Genomic DNA, 6,000 nt, shown 5'->3' with positions numbered 1-6,000 from the left:
AATGAGTTCTTTGCATCTGTCTTCATGGCAGAAGACCTCAGGCAGATACCGCTGCCCGAACGGCCCCTCCTGACCGAGGAGTTAAGTCAGATAGAGGTTAAAAGAGAAGATGTTTCAGACCTCATTGATAAATTAAAGATCAATAAGTCACTGGGCCCTGATGGCATCCACCCAAGAGTTATTAAGGAATTGAAGAATGAAGTTGCAGACCTCTTGACTAAGGTATGCAACTTGTCCCTCAAAACGGCCATGGTGCCAGAAGATTGGAGGATAGCAAATGTCACGCCTATTTTTAAAAAGGGAAAGAGGGGGGACCGAGGAAACTATAGGCCGGTCAGCCTAACATCCATACTGGGTAAGATGGTGGAATGCCTCATCAAAGATAGGATCTCAAAACACATAGACGAACAGGCCTTGCTGAGGGAGAGTCAGTATGGCTTCTGTAAGGGTAAGTCTTGCCTCACGAACCTTATAGAATTCTTTGAAAAGGTCAACAGGCATGTGGATGTGGGAGAACCCGTGGACATTATATATCTGGACTTTCAGAAGGTGTTTGACACGGTCCCTCACCAAAGACTACTGAAAAAACTCCACAGTCAGGGAATTAGAGGACAGGTCCTCTCGTGGATTGAGAACTGGTTGGAGGCCAGGAAGCAGAGAGTGGGTGTCAATGGGCAATTTTCACAATGGAGAGAGGTGAAAAGCGGTGTGCCCCAAGGATCTGTCCTGGGACCGGCTTTTCAACCTCTTCATAAATGACCTGGAGACAGGGTTGAGCAGTGAAGTGGCTAAGTTTGCAGACGACACCAAACTTTTCCGAGTGGTGAAGACCAGAAGTGATTGTGAGGAGCTCCAGAAGGATCTCTCCAGACTGGCAGAATGGGCAGCAAAATGGCAGATGCGCTTCAATGTCAGTAAGTGTAAAGTCATGCACATTGGGGCAAAAAATCAAAACTTTAGATATAGGCTGATGGGTTCTGAGCTGTCTGTGACAGATCAGGAGAGAGACCTTGGGGTGGTGGTGGACAGGTCGATGAAAGTGTCGACCCAATGTGCGGCGGCAGTGAAGAAGGCCAATTCTATGCTTGGGATCATTAGGAAGGGTATTGAGAACAAAACGGCTAGTATTATAATGCCGTTGTACAAATCTATGGTAAGGCCACACCTGGAGTATTGTGTCCAGTTCAGGTCACCGCATCTCAAAAAAGACATAGTGGAAATGGAAAAGGTGCAAAAGAGAGCAACTAAGATGATTACGGGGCTGGGGCACCTTCCTTATGAGGAAAGGCTACGGCGTTTGGGCCTCTTCAGCCTAGAAAAGAGACGCCTGCGGGGGGACATGATTGAGTCATACAAAATTATGCAGGGGATGGACAGAGTGGATAGGGAGATGCTCTTTACATTCTCACATAATACCAGAACCAGGGGACATCCACTAAAATTGAGTGTTGGGCGGGTTAGGACAGACAAAAGAAAATATTTCTTTACTCAGCGTGTGGTCGGTCTGTGGAACTCCTTGCCACAGGATGTGGTGATGGCGTCTAGCCTAGACGCCTTTAAAAGGGGATTGGACAAGTTTCTGGAGGAAAAATCCATTATGGGGTACAAGCCATGATGTGTATGCGCAACCTCCTGATTTTAGAAATGGGTTATGTCAGAATGCCAGATGCAAGGGAGGGCACCAGGATGAGGTCTCTTGTTATCTGGTGTGCTCCCTGGGGCATTTGGTGGGCCGCTGTGAGATACAGGAAGCTGGACTAGATGGGCCTATGGCCTGATCCAGTGGGGCTGTTCTTATGTTCTTATCGTTTAGATGGCCTTTCTGTTTTTGTTTCATTATGCTTTAAGTAGATCTATTTTGTCTTTAATGCTACATTGGAAGCCACCTTGTGGCTCTATTTAATAAGGTGCGATATAAATCTGATGACTGAATAAATAAAAATTTTGGGTCAGCAAGGAGGGGTTGGGTGTGACTTCTGGCTATCCCTTATATTCCTCTCTGTGGCAGCTTGTCTAGTTCAGAACTGTCATTTTTCAACCTAGGACTGGTCCCAGTGAGGTTCCCCCCCCTTTTCTTTCCCCCTTTCCCCACCACCAGCTCTGAGATGGTATCTTCTTTGTCCAGGGTAGATTTCCCCCAGGGTGTTTTTGGAAACGGACATGCTGGCGACTCCGTCCAGCTCGCTTGTGTATCCCTGTCGCCTGTGAACCCATGTTGGAAACAGATGAGATGGAGAAGGGGAAATGGGGCCTGGTAATCTGATATTTATGGCGGACTCCCACTGAACTGGGAAGCTGAGAGGCCAGAAGCTTTAGTTCAAAGCCAGCCAAGACTTTCCTGGGGTGGGGATGGGATGGCCGTGGCAGGGTTCATCTGGCGAGAGAGAAGGAGCTTCCATATGTCTGAACAATTAGGGGATCGTGAGGGGATTAGAAGTCACATTAATAAGCCCTGGCTGTTTGGCATCAGAGGCTCAGCTGCAAAGGTTGCGGCCAGAGAGACGATACAGGCAAAGGTCATAATTAACACAGCTCAGCGCAAGCCTCTCGCATCTAGGTAATACTCTTGCTGGGGGAGGCACTGGAGAATACCAAGTTACTGGGGGAAATGCCATCTACACGCCTTTGAATCTGGCCGGCTAGATGCAAAAACAGAAGCAGGGTGGGGTGAGAATGGCCTTAACAGAAAACCCAGGTGAAAGAATGAATCCATCCTTGAAATCTTGCAAGAAATCCTTGAAATCTTGCAATCTGCGCTCGGAGGGAGCACGATTTTGTGCCCCAGCTCTGAATAGCTCGCAGCCACTGAGGGTCAGCCCTGAGGGACATCTGCCAAGCTGCGTGGAGGGAAGGGGAGGGGAAGAGAAGCTGGGATTGCAAGGGGTGAGGAAGGGTCAGGAGAGAGGCATGCTGGGAAACAGGTCGAGTGACATGATGCGTCCATGAGCACTGGGTGAGCTGGTGCGCGAATACAGGGAGAGAAGCAGTTCCCATCTTCTGTACAATTAAAATGCAATTCACACATGTGCCCTCTCTGCAGAAATAACAAGGGCAGCCAGCCAGCCAGCCATTGGGGAGAGGATAAAACCCCATGAGACCCTCTATGAAGCACACCCTTCTCAGTCCACAACTGCAGCACCACAGTTGTGGTGCTGGGGTGTCACCACAGGGAGCAGAGTCCTTGGCATGACTTCTACAAGGACAGTGTGTGGCCAGGTCTTTTCAGGAAGCTCAGAATCCAAGACGCAGCCACGGAGACTGGAAGTGAAAGGTGGCGTCTAGCAGTGGTGAACAGGCGATGAGTGGGCAAGCACAACCTGGAGGCCTGAGCATGGGGTGGGATGGACCTGGAGGTGGAGCTAACCGCAGTGCTCTCTGGATAGGCAGAAAGGGGCTGGCTGCCCCCCCTTCATCGATCCAAATCCTATGACTGACACCAGCTCTGACCTGGCAGGCCCATCTCCAGCATTCCTTGATGGAGAATCAAATCATCCTGAGCAGCCTTGGGTCTTCTTGGATTGCTGCCTTGACTAGATGCAGGGTTCAGCTCCACAGTGACTACTCTCTTCTGTGGCTCCTCCCTCCTCAGGACATTATTATTCTACCCTGTGTGACAGGTTGCTTCCCCAGCATTTCGTGGGTGCTCTCCTCCCACTCACACCTGCCCAAGTATTAAGATACCGTATGTTTCCAAAGGCCTTCTTTAGGCCCCCTGGCTGAGCGGTGACCTGAGTTACTGCACAGCCCCCCTCTGGCTACATTACAGCTCTGTTGACCTCCCTCCCCCCCCCCCCACCCTGCAAAGATACTCTCCCCAGGAGTCTTGCCTACGTGCTGACTTTGGTGTCAGAGGAAGACCTACTATTTCTCCCCACCTTTTTGTGTGTTTCCATCTTGACCGTTGGCTTTGTCTAGTTTTTCAATGCCTCTTGCTGGTCAGCCTGCTTGCTTCACTATTGCTTTGGAGCAGAAATGGAAAAGGAGTGGAAATGGAGTGGAAATGGAAAGGGAGTGGAAATTTATTGGAGTGGAAATGGAAAAGGTGCAAAAGAGAGCGACTAAGATGATTACGGGGCTGGGACACCTTCCTGATGAGGAAAGGCTACGGCGTTTGGGCCTCTTCAGCCTAGAAAAGAGGCGCCTGAGGGGGGACATGATTGAGACATACAAAATTATGCATGGGAAGGATAAAGTGGATAGAGAGGTGCTCTTTACACTATCACATAACACCAGAACCAGGGGACATCCACTCAAATTGAGTGTTGGGAGGGTTAGGACAGACAAAAAAAAATATTTCTTTACTCAGCGTGTGGTTGGTCTGTGGAACTCCTTGCCGCAGGATGTGATGATGGCATCTGGCCTAGACGCCTATAAAAGGGGATTGGACAAGTTTCTGGAGGAAAGATTCATTACGGGTTACAAGCCATGATGTGTATGTGCAACCTCCTGATTTTAGAAATGGGCTATGTCAGAATGCCAGATGCAGGGGAGGGCACCAGGATGCAGGTCTCTTGTTATCTGGTGTGCTCCCTGGGGCATTTGGTGGGCCGCTGTGAGATACAGGAAGCTGGACTAGATGGGCCTATGGCCTGATCCAGTGGGGCTGTTCTTACGTTCTTATGCTTTGGTCCTGATGACTGTCGCTTTCACGATCTTGTGGAGATCACTGTGTGGGTCTGCCTGAAAAAGTGGCATTGAAATATTTAAATAAATGCCTGATGAACCAAAGAAATGTCACAGAGGAAAGTAAGAATCCGATTTATGTAACATCAAGCAGCACCATAATCCTGTATTACGCCTGGACGCTCCTCCTGCCCGGATCCTCTCTTCTTAACAGAAATGCCAACAGACTTTGTGGTGCTGGGGGTGTCACTAGAAGTGCTTGTGATTGGCCTGCATACCCCAGGGATTTTCTTTTGGGGGGGACGGGACTGTTGGCTCTCTTACTAAGCAAACCTGCGGTGTATGTGAACTCCTGCTGAGCCGAATCAGTGGGACATAGACACAGATCCAATTGACTGAGATTAGACCAGATTAGCCAGCAGGGTGGAGTTTTTCCCCAGTAGCAGATGGCCTTAGATAGATTTGGGGTGAACTGAGCCAACTGGGTTTAAGTCCTGCCAGGCTGGCCTGCACTATTGCCTTCATTATTATTACAGGTCCCTGCCCCAAAGTGTTCACAGTCTAAATTGTACAGCAGAAAAGGTAAGAGGGAAGGAAGGGAAGGAGAGGCAACAGCAAGAGATTATACTGTTGCTATCCTTTCAATGCAAAGAGTTGCCAGGGGTTACTGTCCTCCTATCATGTGTTAAGCCATCATGTGTGAGGTCAAAACATAGTATCAAGGTGCAAATAGTGATAAGAATGAAATCCATATATTTCTGACACTCCTCTAATGCTGTATCTGAAGCTGAAGCTTAAATACTTTGGTCACCTCATGAGAAGGGAGAACTCTTTAGAAAAGACCCTGATGCTGGGAAAAATTGAAGGCAAAAGGAGAAGGGAATGGCAGAGGATGAGATGGTTAGATAGTATCACCGAGGCAATGAACATGAATTTGGACAAACTCTGGAAGTTAGTGGTAGGCAGGGAGACCTGGTGTGCTGTGGTTCATGGGGTCATGAAGAGTTGGACATGACTTAACAACAATAGTGATATTGGTCTGCTAAGACTGCAATCCTAAACACACTTACCTGGGAGTAAGCCCCATCGAACACAATGGAACTTGCTTCTGAGAAGATATGGATAGGATTTTGCTGTAGGATGCGTGATGAATCTTGATAAAATGTTTTGGTGCACATTGTGTGTCTGTTTTCTTTACTTGTCTGTTCCTGCAATGTAAACAAAAATGATCAAAGTGATGAGACAGGGTCATCGCACACATTACAACTTGGCCTTCTTATGAGTTACACACTTGAGGCAGTGTACCTGTGTTGACTGTTGGAATGTGCCTGCAAAACGCACATGTTGCCAAACACCTGCTTATCTCATTCGTGCAAT

The sequence above is a fragment of the Tiliqua scincoides genome, chromosome 4 (assembly GCF_035046505.1).
Source record: "Tiliqua scincoides isolate rTilSci1 chromosome 4, rTilSci1.hap2, whole genome shotgun sequence".
NCBI lineage: Eukaryota > Metazoa > Chordata > Lepidosauria > Squamata > Scincidae > Tiliqua > Tiliqua scincoides.
Note: the sequence above shows the minus strand (reverse complement) of the source record.